Genomic DNA, 22,197 nt, shown 5'->3' with positions numbered 1-22,197 from the left:
ATGATGTGAGATGCTGTGCTGGATGAAGTACAAGCAGGAATCAAGATATCAATTGACTGAGAAATTAATATCAATAACCTCAGATATGCAGATGACAGCCTCTTATGGCAGAAAACAAAGAGGAACTGAAGAATCTCTTGATGAAAGTGAAAGAGGAGAGTGAAAAAGCAGGTTTAAAATTCAACATTCATAAAACTAAAATCATGGCATCTGGTCTCATCACTTCATGGCAAATAGATGGGGAAACAGTGAAAACAGTGAGAGACTTTATTTTCTTGGTCTCCAAAATCACTGCAGATGGTGACCACAGCCATGAAATTAAAAGATGCTTGCTCCTTGGAAGAAAAGCTATGACAAACCTAGACAGCATATTAAAAAGCAGAGGCATTATGTTGCCAACAAATGTCTGTCTAGTCAAAGCTCTGGTTTTTCCAGTAGTCACATATGGATGTGAGAGTTGAACTATGAAGAAAGGTGAGCGCTGAAGAATTGATCGTTTTGAACTGTGGTGTTGGAGAAGACTCTTGAGAGTCCCTTGGACTGAAAAGTAATCCAACCAGTCCATCTTAAAGGAAATCAGTCCTGAATATTCATTGGGAGGACTGATGCTGAAGCTGAAACTCCGATACTTTGGCCACCTGATGTGAAGAGCTGATTCAATGGAAAAGATCCTGATGCTGGGAAAAATTGAAGGCAGGAGGAGAAGGGGCTGACAGAAGAGAAGATGGTTGCATGTCATCACTGACTCAATGGACATGAGTTTGAGTAGGCTTCATGAGTTGCTGATGGACAGGGAAGCCTGACATACTACAGTCCAAAGAGGTCTCAGGTCACAAACAGTCGGACACAACTGAACAACTGAAGCTGAACTGAACTGATTGATGCTGACTTTGATCACTTGGCTAATCATTGTTTGTTAAGTTTCTACATTATAAAGATATTCTTTACTCCAAATTCCTACTATACTCTTTAAAAGAAAAACAGCAGCATTTTGTATCTAGAAAGCTAAAAACTGAATGGTCAGTAGTGTAGCAAATCAGAGGAAGTTGAATCCCAATGAAGAAATGGAGATATATCCTAACTTGCATTGCAGAAATTTCCAAAGGTTTACAAATTGGTGGAGCCAGATAACTCTGGAAGCAAGATTATTGTGTGCCTGTTTGTTCCCAAATAATTGATACAACACTACTAACTTTCACTGCAGCCTATTATTCAGAAGCCCTACACTTGTACAAAATGTTAAACTCCTTAAATTAGAATATATAGCAAGAAAAAAGAAAGGCCTTGATACAAAAAACAGAGCAATCATCATTTACTCAGAGAAATAAGAAAGGGTATTTTGACTCTAAAATAAGAACATTAAGCTGCAAAAGCAATAAGTAGAACTATCAGAAACAAAAAATATGCTTTTAAAAGTTAAAAAAAAAACACCAATATGTACAGAAGAGAAATAAAGAACTCAAGTAAAAAGTTTATGAGGAAGACTGAGAGGTTTTTCGAGAGGCTGCTAATATACACTATATGTACATTATTTTTCATTCTATTGTTGTTTAGTCACTGAGTCCTAACTCTGTGACTCCATTGACTCCAGCACTCTAGGATCCTTCGTCTTCCACTCTCTCCCAGAGTTTGCTCAAATTAATGTCTATTAAGTTATCTAATCAACTCATCATCCTCTGCCACCGTCTTCTCCTTTTGCCTTCAGCCTTTGCCAGCATCAGGGTCTTTTCCATTGAGTTGGCTCTCTGCATCAGGTGGCCAAAGTATTGGAATATTTCTATTATGGTATATCACAGGCTATTACATATAGCTCTTTTTGAAAACTATGAATTAAATGTGATAAACTAATGTAATTTTTTAGGGAAGAAAACTTCCAAGCATTTAGTCTCCATACATTGTTTCTCAGAAAGTCATTGAAGAATGCATTTAGTCATCCTTTTTCTTTTTTCTTTATTCACATGAAGACAAAAATACAATGAAGAGATGCACCAAGTACTCATGAACATCCTCCAGAGCAGCTGCAGCATCTAAAATTCACTTCAGAGACTGTCTCTGCTTGTTCTTGGAACATTTGCAATGAAAAGCAGCCTCAGGGCACTCCTCTACTTCTGACAGAGCCCATCTGTTAGCATCCTGTGTAGAGGGAAATGACCCTCTTAGCCAATCTACCTCACCAGGGGTTTTTCTAAATTTTGGTGATCATGGGAGTTGTCCCAGGGGAGGAGGTCTGGCTTGGTTGGGTGAATGAAGCATGAAGTTTTCTAGGAAGGCAAACAAGGTGCAGTTTCAACTGGTAGGGTGTGATATGTGATTCCCAGTTTTTGGGGAGTAAGTGCCTGTCCTGATGCAGGGGCACAGAGAGGATGGGCTAGGCTGTTCGGGTCAGGAGGGCTCAGAGAGCGGCAGTACAAGGCTGCGGACCTGCAGCCACAACCCCTGTCCAGAGAAAGCCTGAAACCATAGGGTATCTGGAGCTCTGTGAGTGGCAGAGGGGTCCTGGGATGAGAAACGCCTGGGTGCCCCTGTGCCAAGGCCCTTCCTTCCTTACCTGTCCTTGGGGAGTTTGCCTCACAACCCTGAGCTCATAGTCCCCAGTGGCCCATTCTCCCCTCCAAAGTTAGAGTCACTGTGGTATGGCATCTGGTGCCAGAGGCCTGGCTCGGTGTGGAAGAAGCTTTGGCACAAATACTGCTAACGGTGTGACCTTCAAGAGCCAGAACTGTGAAGTGAACTATGCAAGTGCAGACCCCAAACCCTAGCCTTTTAGGAGCCTGGAAGTCCTGGTACCAGGACAGAGGCTTCTGGCTCAGAACCCTGAGGCCTCAATACAGTGTCTGCCACGATCTTAGGCCTGAGCAAAGCATTCACACTGAACCACATATTTATGCAAAACTCTGAATTATATAGTAAAAATAAAATTTTTACTCCATTCTACTATTAAAATACAGAATCACTTATTTATTAAGATATTTTAAAGAGATTGTTTCAGGCTATTGATGATGAACAAACTTTCCTTTTTATTTAATTTTTAATAGAGATTCACCAGAGATTTTACTAAATTTACTAATCATTCTCTCACATATTAAGTGACTTATGTGCCAACTAATGTTTCAGACACCTGGAATGTGGAGGTAAATGATGTAGATATGTAATATTTAAGACTTCAGAGCATGATAGAGGAGACAATATAGATAATTCTAAACATGATCTAGCAGTTATAATAATAATTTTAAAAAGATATATGCTAGTTACAGTGGGTGCATAAAGAAGGAAAGGAGCCTCTCAAATTCAGGAGTATGGAGTTTTCAGAGAATTTACAAAGCAGCACTTACACTATGACTAGCAATTTTCCAGACAGATAAGGTAGAGAATTTTAACTGGGAAGATAGAACATGCATAAAAGGATGAAACAACTTGGTTCTTTAGTCAAATGCAAGTAGTTTCATATAATGCTTGCATACAAGTTGTACATTTGTGTGATTTGAGTCATGCTCCAGGACAAAGAAGCATGGAAGGAAGGGTTAGATGTGTATATCAACCCTACATCTGTGAAATCATGCATTCTATAATGAATAAACCTTAAACCAAGCCTTGGATAACTAATGCTTCAATGTAACTATGTAATGTATCTAGACCTCTCTTGATCAGTCCTAATCTGTATACGTTTCACTCTTATCCTGATTCAGTGTTCTAGATTCTTGCTTACTCTCTCATTTATAGTTTTCATAACAATGGTTCCCATTTGAACTCTTTGCTTCTTAAAAAAATGTTCATTTTTGATATATTTGACTGGATCTTCTGGATTCAGGGTATCTCGGGGCTGCTTTGAACATCAAGTGTTTAAGTTTGGTACCATCACTATTAAGCTACTTTTTTGTTAGTATTTTGAATTTTTTAGGATTAAACTTGGCAAAGACAACTGCCACTGATATAAACAGGAGTCATTCATAAATCTTTGAAATTGATACTGTGTTTCCATCTCGTGGATATCAATAACAAACCTGGTCATTGCATTTCCAATTTATATACAAGACAAAAAGAGAGATGTTGATTTAGACAAGGTTTCTTTTTTTTCTATTCACTCAGTCAGTCATTCAGTTCTATTTTCAAATTCTAAAGTATATTTTGATTAACTTATGAGCTTTCTAAATGAAAACAAAACTCAAAAGCTCTCAAATATTATCAGACATAGTTCCCATGTCAAAGCTGACATGTAATAAACTTCATTTCATTCTTTGTAGCATTTTTAATATTCCACAGAATAAGGTATACATTATTGCCAACTGAAAGCTAATAAATATAATTAATTAATTAAGAAAATCTCTAGCTAATTCAGAAGTAAAACAGTCAGGAAATATCCGTTTTTACAGTATATTTTCAATTAGCACAAAAACATAAAGAAATCTTTTTAAAATATTTCAAAAGATAAAGATTTTGTACTATTTGTATAATAATTCTCAATATTGTCAGTATCTTCATCACTATTTTAAGGAGCATATTCCTGTTTTAGGATCTGAAATCATTGGTGAAATTAGTGCAGTGTAATACTCTGCATTTAGTGAAAATTCAATAGATAGTAACTGATTGATGATGTGTCAAAGCAGCTATCTTCTCTCCTATATGAGGTGGTATCTACATTAAAACAGCTAATGGAAAAAATGCAACCATTCAGTCATTATGCTACACCCATGCAAAAAATTAAAGACAAACAAGTTTAAAAACTAATTATTTTTTCAGAATTAAGTCAAATCAATTTGCATATGTAGATATCTCCAGAATATAGGACTACTTGTCTTTCATCAGGATGCATCTGGTTATTTAGGTTGCTTTATTACTTCCCAAACCACATACCAACTTTTTATCAAGGAATTACCACTAGCCAATTGGGGTTAAACTTGGCAGTTCTTTAGAATTTATAGTAACTGTTATTCACAAAGGCTACATCAAGGGAAATAAAAATTGTCACAAGGCATTGGAGATGACTGATTAATACTATAATTCTTTTCATCTGAATTTTAAAATGCTGACTTTTCCAATTATAGCCTTTTTCATCACTTTTTAAAACTAAAGACTTTATTGAAATAATTTATTTTAAAAAGTTCTATATAACAGGTAGAAATATAGTCTTTGGAGCCAGATGCCTGGGTTTAAATCCTGATTCTCCCACTTTCTACATGTGTGACCTTGAGCAAGATACATAGCCTCTCTGTCCCTCATTTGTATATCACATATCTATTGTATCTGTTGTATATCATCACATTTCTAAGAAATGTGTATAATAATAATATTTATATTATAGATATAAATATAGATTTAATATTTGTAAGTCACTTAGAATGATGCTTGGAATATAGTATGCACTATATAATTTTTCCTTAAAATGAAATAAATCAATTAATACATTCTCAGCAAAACATGCTTACAATACTGAACATTGGGAACAGAGAACCAATGAATACACACAGGCCTAAAAATAACAGTAATAAAGAAATCTCATCACCAAGAAATAATCTGTTAGCACTTTGTGAATATTATTTCAAAATTCACTCTTTAAAGATATATAAAAAGAATAATCTCTATGGATCACAGACTTGTCATGGGGAGGGGCTTGCATAATTCAAAGAAGCTATGAGCCATACCATGAAGGGTCATCCAAAATGGACAGATCAGAGTGAAAAGTTCTAACAAAATGTGGCCCACTGGAGGGGGGAATGACAAACCACTCTAGTATTCTTTGCAAGAACTCCATGAATAGTATGAAAATGCAAAATATTCTATACTGGAAGATGAGACCCCGTGGTAGCAAGGTATCCAGTATGCTGCTGGGGAAGAGTGGAGGGCAATAACTAATAGCTTCAAAAACAAAGAAGCAGCTGGGCCAAAGCAGAAATGATGCCTGGTTATGAATGTGTCTGGTGGTGAAAGTAAAGTCTGGTGCTGTAAAGAGCAATATTGCACAGGAACCTGGAATGTTACATACGTGAATCAAGGTAATTAGACGTGGTCAAGCAGCAGAGGTCAAGAATGATCACAGACATCTTAGTAATCAATCAGTGCACTAAAATGGATGGGAATATGAGAATTTAATTCAGATAAAGATTATATCTACTACTGTAGGCAAGAATCCCTTAGAAGAAAAGGAGTAGCCCTCATAGTCAACAAAAGCCAGATATGCAGTACTTGAGTGCAATCTTAAAAGTGACAGAATGATCTCAGTTTGTTTCCTAGGCAAACTATTCAACATCACAGTAATCCAAATTTATGCCCCAACCATTAATGCCAAAAAAGCTGAAGTTGATCAGCTCTAGAAAGACCAACAAAACAGTCCAGAATGAATTCCAAAAAAAGATGTCCTTTTCATCCTAAGGGACAGATGCAAAAGTAGGAATTCAAGAGGTACCTGGAATAACAGGCAAGTTTGGTCTTTGAGTATAAATTGAAGCATGACAAAGGCTAACAGAGTTTTGTCTAGAGAACACACTGGTTATAAAAATACCATTTTCCAACAACCAAGAGCCCACTCTACACATGAACATCACCAGATGGTCAATACTGAAATAGGATTGACTATGTTCTTTGCAGCCAAAGATGGAAACATTCTATATAGTTAGTGAAATCAAGACCTAGAGCTGACCATGGCTCAGAGTATGAGCTCCTTATTGCACAATTCAGGCTTAAGTTGAAGATAGTAGGGAAAACCACTATGGCAATCAGGTATGACCTAAGTCAAATCCCTTATGATTATATAGTGGAAGTGACAAATGGATTCAATGGACTAGATCTGAAAGAATGGACTAGTGCCTAAAGAATTATGGATAGAAATTTGTAACATCACACAGGAGACTCTGATCAAAACCATCCCAAAGAAAAAAAATTGCAAGAAGGCAAAGTAAAGTGAAGAGTCAGTGATGCTATCTAACCATTTCATCTTCTGCCACCTAATTCTCCTTTTGCCTTCAGGCCTACCCAGCATCTTGGTCTTTTCCAGTGAGTCAACCCTTAGTGTCAGGTATCCAAAATATCGGAGCTTCAGATTCAACAATAGTCCTTCCAGTGAATATTCAGAGTCTATTTACTTTAGGATTAACTGGGTTCAGGTTTGATCTCCTTGCAGTCCAAGGGATTCTCAAGAATCTTCTCCTGCACCACAGTTTAAAAGCACCAGTTCTTCAGTGCTGAGCCTTCTTTATGGTCCAACTCTCACATCCATACAAGACTACTGGAAGAATCATAACTTTGACTATATGGAAATTTGTTGGAAAAGTGACATCTCTGTTTTTAATATGCTGTCTAGTTTGGTCATATTTTTTCTTCCAAGTAGCAATCATCTTTAAATTTCATGACTGTAGTGACCAGGCACACTGATTTTGGAGCCCAAGAAAATAAAATCTGTCACTACTTCCACTTTTTCCCCTTCTATTTGTTATGAAGTGATGGGGCCAGATGCCAAGATATTATTTTTTTAATGCCAAGTTTTAAGCTAGCTTTTTACTCTCCTCTTAGTTAGAAGCACCTTAGTTCCTCTTCGCTTTCTGCCATTAAAGTGGCATTATCTGCATTTCTGAGGTTGTTGATATTTCTCCTGGCAAACTTGATTCCAGCTTGCGATTCATCCAACCCGGCATTTCACATGATGTACTCAGCATATAACTTAAATAAGCAAGGTGGCAAAACTTCCCAATTTTGAACCAGTCAGTTGTTCCATGTCTGGGTTTGTTGCTTCTTGACCCTTATACAAGTTTCTCAGGTGATAGGTAAGGTGGCCTGGTACTCACATTTAAGAATTTTTCACAGTTTTTATGATACACCCAGTCAAAGGTATTAGCATAATCAATGAAGCAGAATTAGATGTTTTTCTGGAATTCCTTTGCTTTTTCTATGATCCAACAATGTTGTCAATTTGATCTCTGGTTCCTCTGCTCCCTGAGACTCAGCTTGTACATCTGGAAGTTTTTGGTTCAGGTTCAAGAATAGCTTGGAGAATTTTAAGCATAAACTTACTAGCATGTAAAATAAGCACAATTTGTACAGTAGTTGCAAAATTCTTTGCAATTGCCTTTCTTTGGCATTGAAATGAAAACTGACCTTTTCCAATTCTGTGGCTATTGCTGAGTTTTCCAAATTTACTGATATAATGAGTGTAGCACTTTAACAGCATCGTCTTTTAGGATTTTAAATCGCTCAGCTGGAATTATGTCCTGTCCACTAGCATTGTTCATATTAATGCTTTATAAGACCTAGTCGACTTTACTCTCTAGGATGTCTGGCTCTATGTGAGCGACCACACTATGATGGTTATCTAGATCATTTAGACCATACTTAATAGTTCTGTGTATTCTTGCCACCTCTTCTTAATCTCTTCAGCTTCTGTTAGGTCCTTACACTTTCTGTCCTTTATAGTATCCATACCTGCATGGAAATATTCCCTTGATAGCTCCATTTTTATTGAAGAGAAATCTAGTTTTTCCCAGTCTATTTTTTTACTCTATTTTTTCCATTGGTAATTTAGAAAGGCATTCTTTTCTGCCTTGCTGTTATCTAAAACTCAGCATTCAATTGGATATATATTTCCTTTTCTCCCTTACCTTTCACTTGTCTTTCCTTAGCTATTTGTAAAGCCTCCTCAGACAACCATTTTGCCTTCTTACATTTCTTCTTCTTTGGGATGGTTTGGATCACTGCCTCCTGTACAGTGTTATGAACCTCTGTCCATAGCTCTTCAGGCACTCTGTCTATCATTTCTAATCCCTAGGATCTATTTGTTACTGTCAGTTGATAATTGAATGGGATTTTAGTTAGGTTTTACTGAATGACCTACTGACTTTCCCTATGTTCTTGAATTTGAGCCTATGTTTTTCAATAAGGAGCTCATGGCCTGAGCCACTGTCAGCTCCAGGTGTAGGTTTTACTGACTGCGTAACACTCCTCCATCAAATCCTCATGACGATTATTTACTATTCATTAAGTGGAAGTGAATCATCATAAATATCTTCACCTTGACTTCACTGAGGAGGAGAAGCAGAAAGAAATGGTGGTCGTGCTGTTTCAAGGTGGTAGAAAGGGAGAGGTGGAGGACAAGGAAGGGGAGGCAGGAGACACAGGAACATTTGGTGTAAATTTATGAGAAATACATTGTAATTTCTGTCTGACATTTTTGCCTTTTCATTTTTCTAGAAATATTTCCATACAATACCAATCTTTCTTTCACCACTTTCTGTACTTTGTGTGCTCATGTCATACCAGGGTCCATGTTTTAAAAGACCTCAAATGCAGTTTTGAATCATCAGAACCCTTCTGTCAAACTGTCTAATGTCAATTTGTTTTCTGGAACTGCTTCTGCTGTATTGCTACTTCTTCATCTGGTTTGAAAACAAACTCATCTCCATCATGTTGTCTGCTGATAATCCCTCTAGTGTGGTATTTTGTGCTTCTCAGATGGCTCAGTGGTAAAGAAATTGCCTGCTAATGCAGGAGACACAGGAGATGTAGGTGCAATCCCTGAGACAGGAAGATCCCATAGATGAGGAAATAGCAACCTGCTCCAGTATTCTTGCCTGGAAAACCCCATGGACAGATGAGCCTGGCAGGCAACAGTCCATGGGTTCAAAAGAGATGGACACAATTAAATGACATGACTAAATGTGGTGTTCATTATCTCTTGAATTTCTCTAAGATCCATATCTTGAAATCCTTCATTTCCTACTCTTTTTTGCCATATCCACAATGTCTTGCATGATTTGCTTAATTAGCTCTGTAATAAATCATGTGAAGTCTTGGACCACATCTGACCCAGTTTTCTCCAACAGAAATATGCTATCTTGGACCTGATGGCTTTAATGGTATCCTCTATAACAACGATGGCCTATGCAATGGCGTAATCCTTCCAAACGTTCACAATTTTCTATAGGTTTCTTTTCTATTGTGTTGACAGTCCTTTCCATAGAGTACTATGTACAATGAGCCTTAAAAGTCCTTGCACCCCCCTGTTCTAGAGTCTGAATTAGAGACATTGTGTTTGGGGGCAGGTAGACCACTTAAACGTCTTTGTTATTGAATCCATGGGTTTCTGGGTGATGAGGGATATTGTCCAATGTTAAAAGAACTTTAAAAGGCAGTGCTTTACTAGGCAAATGCTTCCTAACTTCAGGGACAAAGAATCAATGGAAGCAATATAGAAAAAGGGTTCTGGTTGTCCAGGTCTTCTTATTGTGCAACCAGAAGACAGGCAGCTTGTTTGTATAATTTTCCTTCAACACTCAAGTGTTAGCAGCTTTATGGATAAGGGCAGTTCTGATCAGAATCCAACTACATTTTCAGAAAAAATAGAGTTAGCCTTACCTCCTTGCCTTAAATCCTAGTGCTCACTCCTCTTTCTTACTAATAAATGTCCTCTGTAGCATTTTTTCCAAATAGGAAACATATCTTTATTAAAACTTGTTCAGCATTTGTAAATAGTGCTGCAGTGAACGATGGGATACATGTGTCTTGTTAAATTTTGGTTTCCTCAGGGTGTATGCCTGGGGTGGGATTGCTGGGTCATATTTTACAATAGCTAGAACATGGAAGCAACCTAGATGTCCATCGACAGATGAGTGCATAAAGAAATTGTGGTACATATACACAATGGAATATTACTAGGCCATAAAAAAGAACACATTTGAGTCAGTTCTGATGAGGTGGATGAACCTAGGACCTATTATACAGAGTGAAGTGAGTCAGAAAGAGAGAGATAAATGTTGTATTCTGGCACATATATACAGAATCTAGAAAAATGGTACTGAATAATTTATTCACAGGACAACAATGGAGAAACAGATGTAGAGAATAGACTTATGGACATGGGGAGAGTGGAGGAGAGGGTGAGTTGTAAGGAAAAAGTAGCATAGAAAGTTACATTACCATTTGTAAAATAGATAGCCAATGGGAATTTGCTGTATGGCTCAGGAAGCTCAAACAGGTGCTCTGTTTGAGTGAAAACAGAGGGGTGGCATGGGGAGGAAGATGGGACAGAGTTTCAAAAGGGAGAGGATATTTGTATACCCATGGCTGATTCATGTTGAGATTTGACAGAAAACAGCAAAATTCTGTAAAGCAATTATCCTTCAGCAGAAAATAAATAAATTAAAAAAAAAAAAAAGCCTTTTCAGGAAGATATCCATTCTCCTTAATGATTTGCTTAATGGCATCTGGGAACTTGTCTGTTGACTCTTGGTCAGCACAAGCTGCTTTTCCTATTTTCTTGACATTTTTAAAAACAAATGTCTTCTAAATTATCACACTATCCTTTTCTGGCATTTAGGTCTCCAGCTTTAGATTCTTCTCCTTCCTTTGGTCTAAGTTTTCATGTAATGGGTTTATTTGTTTTTTTTTAACCATATCAGTCTATAGGTATGTCTTTCTTATGTTAATTCTGCCAAAATCTGCATTTTTAATATGAGATAAAAGCTTTTTACAAAAAATGCAAGGTTTTCACGCCAGATTGTGTAGCTGCATCAACTGTTTTTCTTTTATTTATTTCTTCCTCTTTTATTTAAACAATGAATTTATCTTGAAGTAGTGGGCCACTGCAGTTGCAGATCTCAATCTATAATATATATCAAGCAATTTAACACTTTCTTATCATGCCGTGCCTTTTCTCTGCTTCTTGGGAACCCTTCCAACATCATTGGTGGCACTTGCTATGGGTCCCATATTATTATTCACCATTATTGGTGAATTGAACTAAAGACATGAAAAATATACAAGAATCATAAGAGATCACTTTTTACTGTGATATGCAACTTACCAGAGAGATGAACTATTCATGGCATCACATGGCATTTTAAGCAGATATAAAACTTGAGCTAACCACAAAAGCAATAAGAGGATATTATGAAGTTATTTCTGTAGAATCATATGTACTAGAGTGATTTTATCCAGTTGTGATTTAATACTGCATCTTTACATTTGTGGATGTTTTTCTCAACTGGGAATGGTACTGCTTATGGTTTGTAAAAGTTTATGTGCATAAGTATGTATAAGTTTTAACATAATAACAAATTTGTATATATTTTATGCTAGGGCATGATAAAAGAGACTAGAATCTACATATATTTTATGCTATATATTGTCATCCACCTTATTTAATTTTTAACATTTTCTTATTTTTTTAATTTTTATTTTTACTTTATTTTACTTTACAATACAGTATTGGTTTTGCCATGCATTGACATGAATCCACCATGGGTGTACATGAGTTCCCAACCCTGAACCCCCCTCCCACCCCATATCATCTCTCTGGATCATCCCCGTGCACCATCCCCAAGCATCCTGTATCCTGTATCAAACATAGACTGGCAATTCATTTATATGCAGAGTACGTTACGAGAAATGCCAGGCTACAGGAAGCACAAGGTGAAATCAAGATTGCTGGGAGATATATCAAGAACTTCAAATATGCAGATGACACCACACTTATGGCAGAAAATGAAGAGTAATTTAAACAGCCCCTTGATAAAGGTGAAATAGGGGAGTGAAAACCTGGCTTAAAACTGAACTATCATAAAATGAATATCATGGCATCTGGTCCCATAACTTCATGGCAAACAGATGGGAAAACAATAGAAACAGTGACAGACATTATTTTCTTGGGTTCCTAAATCTCTGCAGATGGTGACTGCAGTCATGAAATTAAAAGAAGCTTGCTCCTTGGAAGAAAAGTTATGACACACCTAGATAGCATATTAAAAAGCAGAGACAATACTTTGCAAACAAAGGCCCATCTAGTCAAAGCTATGGTTTTTCCAGTAGTCATGTATGGATGTGACAGTTGGACTGTAAAGAAGACTGAGCATTGAAGAATTGATGCTTTTTAACTGTGGTGTTGGAGAAGATTTTTGAGAGTCCCTTGAACTGCAAGGAGATCAAACCAGTCTTTCCTAAAGGAAATAAACCCTGAATATTCATTGGAAGGACTGATGCTGAAGCTGAAGCTCCAATATCTGGCCACCTGATGTGAACAGCCAACTCATCAGAAAAGATCCTGATGCTGGCAAAGATGAAGGCTGTAGGAGAAGGGGATGCCAAAAGTTGAGATGGTTGGACGGTATTACCAACTCAATGGACATAAGTTTGAGCAAACTCCAGGAGATCAGGACAGGGAAGCTTGGCATGCTGCAGTCCATGGGGTCGCAAAGAGTTGGACATGACTGAGGGACTGAACCACCCAATCCTGCGTTTCAGGCAAATTCTTTTTTTTTTTTAATTGATTTATTTTTTTGAGAGTCCCTTGGACTGCAAGGAGATCCAAACAGTCCATCCTAAAGGAAATCAGTCCTGATCAGGCAGATTAAAAATATATATGTTTATTTTTAATTGTAGCATAATTATTTTATAGTATTATGATGGTTTTTGTCATACATGAATATTAATCAGCCAGAAGAATGCATGTTTTCCCACCCTGAACATCCTGCCCTTGCATCCTTCCCCAACCCATCCCTCTGTGTTTTCCCTGAGCACCAGTTTTGGGTATCCTGCTTCCTGCATTGAATTTGCACTGGTCATCTATTTTAAATATGGTAATATATGCATATTCATTGCTATTCTCTGAAATCATCCCACTCACAGGTGGATTCTTTATCACTGAACTACACTGAAGTTTGATTGCCATGGTTTAAATAGTGGTTTGATCATATACTAGATGTGTGACTGTAGACTGCTTATTCCATCCTCTTGTACCTAATGTCCACTTTGATAAAATAAGGATAACTGAATGCCTATTTTATAGTATTATTGTAGAAGTTGAATGAATATTTGTGCATAAAGTGATTAGAACAGAGCCTAAGATGAGAGCTCAGTGAATATTAATAGTTTATAAAACAATTCTCTATTATTGTAAACTTGAATTTATAAATAAAAAGAAAATGGTAAATGGTATCATGCTCTTATACACAAATACCAAAAGTTTAAAGTCTTAATTGCCATGGGCTATTAAAGAGAAATTTCTCTATGACCAGAACAAACAGAGATTTCATGTAAAAGGCTTTATTTTTTTAATGTAAAGAGGTCATTTTTATTATTTAGAAATTATATAAACAAAGGTAAGTAAATTTCCTGGTTTTTTTTTTTTTTTTCATCTGCCCTCTAGTACCCTACTCAAACTCTCAAGGCTTTACTCTGATTACCCTTGATTGCCTTTCCCTATCATTAGGCTCTCCTGATATCAAAACTTAAACATTTTTCTAGAGAATTACTTTCTTCTATTGCATTCTTTATTGACTTCACAGATTGGCCCTTAGCAAACAAAGAGACCCACTGCCTGTTTCAGTGTGCTGAGCTTTAATTTCATGCTCCACTAGGAAGAAGATTCCTTGATGTTATTCCTAGTAGCCATTTGGAATAGGGTGAAGTAGGCAGAACAGGGCAATAGCGGAGATTTAAGTTGACTTGAAATTTCTAATAGTTGATAGCTTGTGGCAAACAATAATAGACAGTTCCTTAGTAAAACAATTTTAATCAAAAGTAAGCTGTATTACCCTCTGATTTTTTTCCTCCTTGAATATTCAATTTATATTCATTCTAGGCATCTATGAATCAGAATTTAAAATACTATAATTTAAAAAAACTCATTCATGTTACAAATCTCTCTTTTATACACATATGTTTATAAATAACATACTTTTTTTGACTGAATGATCCAAAATAAGTGAATAATTTTGAAGGCAGAAATCATATTCTAGCATTTAGCACAGTACCTGGCATAGAACAGGCACCCTCAGTACATGCTTATTAAATGAACAAATACCATTTTTTAATCAGATAGTACATTTGTATTCATCTAACATTTATGCTACATTTTCCAGGTTGCAATCCCAGTGGAAAGCAGGTTCTCCATCATTTACCGAATCAGTGTTCAACATATTCTTCCCATGAATCAATACTGTTAGCCTCCTGTTATAGAAAGGGAAAAATAGATCATATAGTTTAAAATAACATCCCCAGAACATAAAACAGGGCAAATTCATAGATGAAAATGATGGAACCCAAGATTTCTTATTTTTTTTCTATAACATAAAGAATTTCAAATGCTTGCAGAAAAGGAAGTCTCAATTACAGCTTTCATATTTGTACCACTTGATTAAACAAATGAATATAAGAAGATTATGAAACATGCAATATATCAAAGTGAAAGGAATTAGTATTGTTGTCTAGGTATGTGTGTGTATATGTTTATGTGTGTGTGTGTTGCATGTATATTTTAGATGAATGGGCATAGGTAAGTAAAAATCTGGATGGACCAGAGGGAGGTTCCAGTTGGCATGTAATAAATGATAATGAATATACAGAACAAATATAAATACAGATCTTAAGTTCTAAGTTGAAGATTTAATATTTTATGAGAAAGAGTAAATCCAAGATTGATTCTTCAGCTGTAAATGCATCAGAGTAATGTTCTGATCCTTAGGCACATGAAGTGTCATGAGGGGAAACTTTTTTTTCATTCTGCTATTGCTTGAACTCTGTTTGTTTTGGGCCCAGTATAGTTCATAACACTATGCTAATTAGGCATGGAGGTCTTTCTTCTCTTGCATATTATTATTTAAAGTATTTAGTAAGCTTTTATATATGTTTGGTCAAATATCTGCTGGAGCTTGTGTTTCCAGAACATAGTCATAAGCAATCAGCAATTTATGAACATTTGTCTCAGAAATTGACAAGTATGCTCATAACCCAAAGAGCTGGAAGAATTTCCTGGGGAGCTAGAAGCATATTGTAAGACCAGCTTTCAGGATTCTTGTGGTTTGTCATGTATTCCTGAGAGAGACAGATTGCATAAAATGTTCACTTAATGCAACCTTGCTTTAAGCCTTTGCTGCTGCTAAGTCACTTCAGTCGTGTCCGACTCTGTGCGACTTCAGAGACGGCAGCCCACCAGGTTCCCCTGTCCCTGGGATTCTCCAGGCAAGAACACTGGAGTGGGTTGCCATTTCCTTCTCCAATGCATGAAAGTGAAAAGTGAAAGGGAAGTCGCTCAGTCCTGTCGGTGCGACCCCACGGACTGCAGGCTACCAGCCTTTAGGGAGGTTATAGCCCACTGTAATTACTATTAGCAGATCAATTATCATACAACAAGTTTGATAACTATAAAAGCTAATATAGAAATAATAGATTTAAAATTATAGCTTAAGCTTTGTCTCACCAAAACGTACAGTTATCAACAGACAGTTTTGAGGCCACAGACAACCTGTTAAGCCACGGAACTCTACCAAGCGAGATTTCTGTCCTTTTTTTTGGCTCTTGAAGTTGTCATAGTAGTTGATGCCCTAGCATAATATTGTTCTTCTTTCTGATTTAGTCTTGTCCTATCACTTACTACCCTCCCTCACATTTTGTGTCCCAGTAATACCATATAGAGATTTCCACAGCTCCCCTGCTTTTCCTTGCAATATCATTGATAATCATTGATAATTGTCTTTTCTGCTGCCAATGTTTTTTCTTCTACTCATTATTTCAGATTCAACTCATTTTGTAATTTTCTCCAAGAGACTTCCATGAACACAGAGATTGGGTATCTCCTCTCTGAACCCAACAGTTAGTTCTCACTGATATATTTGTAGCTCTGTACACTGCTTTCCATGTGTATTTCAGGTCAGAGTCTGTATCTTATTCACATTTCTAGCTCTCAATGCCTCAAACAATCCAAGACACAGTACTGAGACTCAATAATTTTTTTGTTGTTGTTGAGTCATTAGTTTTAGGTAGTTCACAGAGAATGTAGAAGTCCAATTTTAGTATTCACAGAAACATTTCTAGTAGACTTAAAAGGTAAAGGGAGCTTTTCATTTCATCTTAACCAATCAGAACCCAAAGATCCATTAGACACAGGGGGTTATAATGTTTCAACAGAATAAAAGGTTGTTGTAATTTATTAGTTTTTAGAGGGGAATTATAAAGACAAATTAGCATATGTGAGGGTCAGATACTAAGGAAATCTGTCATGGCACCCGTATTTAGTCTGGAAAATAAGATTGGCATCTTAGGGATTCTGGGGCCTCATTTGTGCATGATAACTGTAAAATCAGATCTTTTTTAAAAAATGAAGAAAAATATGGCAGAATTTAATTGGTAGATAAACAAGGTGAACTCAATACATTTTTGTGGAGAGATTTTTTTGAGCATTTCTTTCTTTCTTTTTCTTTTTTTTTTAAGAACTAGCTTCTCAATTCTGAAGGGTTGAAAATTGTAGTGATCCAGGAGCCTCAGTCTGACAGGATTATGGCAGGCTGGAATTTGACAGATCACTCTCCTTCAGGTCAAAGTAAGTTTAGGGTTCTGTGGCCAGGGCTCCAGGGCAGTAAGAGTGCTGGCCTCTGAATGCTAATGCTGATTTGAATGATTAATGTGGTAATCTGTGTTAGTGTGGGTCAAAGAGAGGAACTGATATTCCAGATTTATCCAGTGGTCATTTTCCTGGGTCCTGTACAATATCATTGTTGGAGATGTGACCACAAGTAAGATTCTATAATGCAAGCAATACAAGAGCAGAAGAAACACAACTTGAGAGGTTCATTCAGCATGTGTTAGGGACAGTGGTAACTGATGGGACTTTCTTCATTGCTGAGATTTACAGTTATAGATAACTGTCTTTCCTATTCCTTTCCTATTCCTTTGATTTTTTAAAGTAATAATGAAAAATTCCAACCAGATTCAGAGCTAGGTTATGAAGGAAAGTCTCTAGCAAAACAATTTTACAATGTCACATGCAGATTATTTGAAAAGGTAATGTAGTATAGATTATATTTTATAATAAATGGTAGAACAGAAAATTCTTTTGAGCTTGAGGCTAACTAATTATTGCTTTACCATGTGTCTGTTGAAAAGAGGGAACTCCTCACCCATATGATCCTCTTCTTTTCCTGTTCTAGTTTGACATCATCCTCACTTGCTTAGACTGTGGTGGTGGTTTAGTCACTAAGTCATGTCAGACTCTTGCAACCCCATGGACTGTAATCCACCAGGCTCCTCTGTCCATGGGATTTCCCAGGCAAGGATACTAGAGTGGGTTGCCATTTCCTTTTTCAGGGGATCTTCTTAAGCCAGGGATCGAACCCAGGTCTCCTGCATTGTAGGCTGATTCATTACAGACAGATCCATTTGCCTAGATTATTCAGTGACATTATTTCTTCAGTCTATCTCCCTATTTTAATTCATGCTCCAAATATTCTTCACAACTTTTGTGAATCTAATCTTATTCTACAAAACAGTCGAAAAATTATGATGACTACAGGATGGATTTTTATTCACTTAACAAATCTCATTAAATATTGCTGCTTGATCACTTTCTACCATTCTCCTTCATCCTAGGACTACTTTTTTCTAAGCTATCCTCCTTAGACAGGATAAAAAAGTCATAAACTAAAGGAAGTCTTGGGATGTTACTGATTTGTTGAAATCTAGATTTAATTCTGATAATTAATGTTTTGATAAGTTCCAAGAAATTGTCTAAAAATATCCAAAGTGCACTCAAAAATTAATATAAATAAAGAAGTGCAAAAAGGACTTTTGTGTAAGTTTTTTAAAAAGTGCTTTCTTCTCCATGGAAAACACTGAGACCCAGATTTGTTAATTGAGTTCTCCTGGACTGAGCAGTTAGTCAAAATTAAAGGCAAACTGAGACAGCAAATTCCTGTTTCCAAGTTCTATAACCAAAGAGGTAGCCAAGATCCCTTTGTATGTGTATTGTGTGTTTGAGCTGATAGTGTGAAAGAAATTTCATTCTTCTAAATGAAAAAGCTTATTTCCTTTGTATAATGTTACAATTCCTTTGTAGCTCTAAGAATCAGTTGTAAAATATATCACTCCTGGCAGCAGAAGTATAAAAGATAAAATACATTTCATTGTAATGAGAAACTACACATTTTCTAGGTTTCTTGCACAGTTGATGAGCACAATCGAGGTGGACTTGATCTTTGGGTTTAAAACCTTATTTTTATAATATTCTTAGATTTTATGTGGCTCTTTCAGCTTTAAAGTACATAATGCACATGTTGCTGCTGTTCAGTCACCCAGTCATGTTGTGACATTTTGCTACCCCATGCACTGCAGCGCACTAGGTCTTCTTGTCCCTCACTGTCTCCTGGAGTTTTCCCACATTCATGTTCGTTGCATCAGTGATGCCATCCAGCCATCTCATCCTCTGACTCCCTCTCCTTCTGCCCTGAATCTCTTCCAGCATCAGAGACTTTTCCAACGAGTTGCCTGTTCATATCAGATGACCAAAATACTGGAGCTTCAGCTTCAACATCAGTCCTATCAGTGAATATTCAGGGTTGATCTCCTTTAAGATTGACTGGCTTGATCTCCTTCCTGTCCAAGGGACTTTTCAGGAGTTTTCCCTATCATCACTGTTTGAAAGTGTCAATTCTTTGGCATTCTGCCTTCTTTACTGTCCAGCTCTCACAACCATACTTGACCACTGGGAAGACCATAGTCTTGACTATGTGGACCTTTGTTGGCAGAGTAACATCTCTGCTTTTCAACATACTCTCTAGGTTTGTCATAGCTTTCCTGCCAAGAAACCATCATCTTTAGCTTTCATAGCTGCAGGCACCATATGCAGTGATTTTGGAGCCCAGGAAGAGGAAATCTGTCACTATTTCCACATTTTCCCATTTTTGCTTCTATTTTCCATGCATGAAAGGGGCCAGATGCCATGATCTTAACTTTTTTTTTCTTTTTATGGGTAGCCTTAACCCAGCTCTTTCACTCTACTCCTTCACCCTCATCAAGAGACTCTTTTTTTTTTTTTACTTTATTTTTTATTTTTTTTTTTAGTTTTTTATTTTTTAAAATTTTAAAAGCTTTAATTCTTACATGCATTCCCAAACATGAAACACCCTCCCACCTCCCTCCCCATAACATCTTTCTGGGTCATCCCCATGCACCAGCCCCAAGCATGCTGCATCCTGCGTCAGACATAGACTGGCGATTCAATTCACATGATAGTATACATGTTAGAATGTCGTTCTCCCAAATCATCCCACCCTCTCCCTCTCCCTCTGAGTCCAAAAGTCCGTTATACACATCTGTGTCTCTTTCCCTGTCTTGCATACAGGGTCGTCATTGCCATCTTCCTAAATTCCATATATATGTGTTAGTATACTGTATTGGTGTTTTTCTTTCTGGCTTACTTCACTCTGTATAATCGGCTCCAGATTCATCCATCTCATCAGAACTGATTCAAATGAATTCTTTTTAACGGCTGAGTAATACTCCATTGTGTATATGTACCACAGCTTTCTTATCCATTCATCTGCTGATGGACATCTAGGTTGTTTCCATGTCCTGGCTATTATAAACAGTGCTGCGATGAACATTGGGGTACATGTGTCTCTTTCAATTCTGGTTTCCTCGGTGTGTATGCCCAGAAGTGGGATGGCTGGGTCATAAGGTAGTTCTATTTGCAATTTTTTAAGGAATCTCCACACTCTTCTCCATAGTGGCTGTACTAGTTTGCATTCCCACCAACAGTGTAGGAGGGTTCCCTTTTCTCCACACCCTCTCCAGCATTTATTGCTTGCAGATTTTTGGATCGCAGCCATTCTGACTGGTGTGAAGTGGTACCTCATTGTGGTTTTGATTTGCATTTCTCTAATAATGAGTGATGTTGAGCATCTTTTCATGTGTTTGTTAGCCATCCGTATGTCTTCTTTGGAGAAATGTCTATTTAGTTCTTTGGCCCATTTTTTGATAGGGTCGTTTATTTTTCTGGAGTTGAGCTGCAGAAGTTGCTTGTATATTTTTGAGATTAGTTGTTTGTCAGTTGCTTCATTTGCTATTATTTTCTCCCATTCAGAATGCTGTCATTTCACCTTGCTTATAGTTTCCTTTGTTGTGCAGAAGCTTTTAATTGTAATTAGATCCCATTTGTTTATTTTTGCTTTTATTTCCAGAATTCTGGGAGGTGGATCATAGAGGATCCTGCTGTGATTTATGTCTGAGAGTGTTTTGCCTATGTTCTCCTCTAGGAGTTTTATAGTTTCTGGTCTTACATTTAGATCTTTAATCCATTTTGAGTTTATTTTCGTGTGCAGTGTTAGAAAGTGATCTAGTTTCATTCTTTTACAAGTGGTTGACCAGTTTTCCCGGCACCACTTGTTAAAGAGATTGTCTTTACTCCATTGTATATTCTTGCCTCCTTTGTCAAAGATAAGGTGTCCATATGTGTGTGGATTTATCTCTGGGCTTTCTATTTTGTTCCATTGATCTGTATGTCTGTCTTTGTGCCAGTACCATACTGTCTTGATGACTGTGGCTTTGTAGTAGAGCCTGAAGTCAGGCAAGTTGATTCCTCCAGTTCCATTCTTCTTTCTCAAGATTGCTTTGGCTATTCGAGGTTTTTTGTATTTCCATACAAATCTTGAAATTATTTGTTCTAGTTCTGTGAAAAATGTGGCTGGTAGCTTGATAGGGATTGCATTGAATTTGTAAATTGCTTTGGGTAGTATACTCATTTTCACTATATTGATTCTTCCAATCCATGAACATGGTATATTTCTCCATCTATTAGTGTCCTCTTTGATTTCTTTCATCAGTGTTTTATAGTTTTCTATATATAGGTCTTTAGTTTCTTTAGGTAGATGTATTCCTAAGTATTTTATTCTTTTCGTTGCAATGGTGAATGGAATTGTTTCCTTAATTTCTTTTTCTACTTTCTCATTATTCGTGTATAGGAATGCAAGGGATTTCTGTGTGTTGATTTTATATCCTGCAACTTTACTATATTCATTGATTAGCTCTAGTAATTTTCTGGTGGAGTCTTTAGGGTTTTCCATGTAGAGGATCATGTCATCTGCAAACAGTGAGAGTTTTACTTCTTCTTTTCCAATTTGGATTCCTTTTATTTCTTTTTTTGCTCTGATTGCTGTAGCCAAAACTTCCAGAACTATGTTGAATAGTAGCGGTGAAAGTGGACACCCTTGTCTTGATCAAGAGACTCTTTAGCTCCTCTCTGCTTTCTGCCATTAGAGTGGAATCATCATCTGCATATATAAGATTTTTGTTGTATATATAAAGATACACTTCTGTTCTTCTTATGACATCTTTCTCAAAATGTCTTTTAAGACATTTTGAAGATGTTAATTCAGTAATTTAGGAAGCACATAGTACTTTTGAAGATAGATTTGAAGATCATTAGAAATTTGATTTGTCATCAATTCA

The sequence above is a fragment of the Ovis canadensis genome, chromosome 15 (assembly GCF_042477335.2).
Source record: "Ovis canadensis isolate MfBH-ARS-UI-01 breed Bighorn chromosome 15, ARS-UI_OviCan_v2, whole genome shotgun sequence".
Taxonomy (NCBI): Eukaryota; Metazoa; Chordata; class Mammalia; order Artiodactyla; family Bovidae; genus Ovis; species Ovis canadensis.
The sequence above is the reverse complement of the archived record's forward strand: the minus strand, read 5'-3'. Positions refer to the sequence as shown.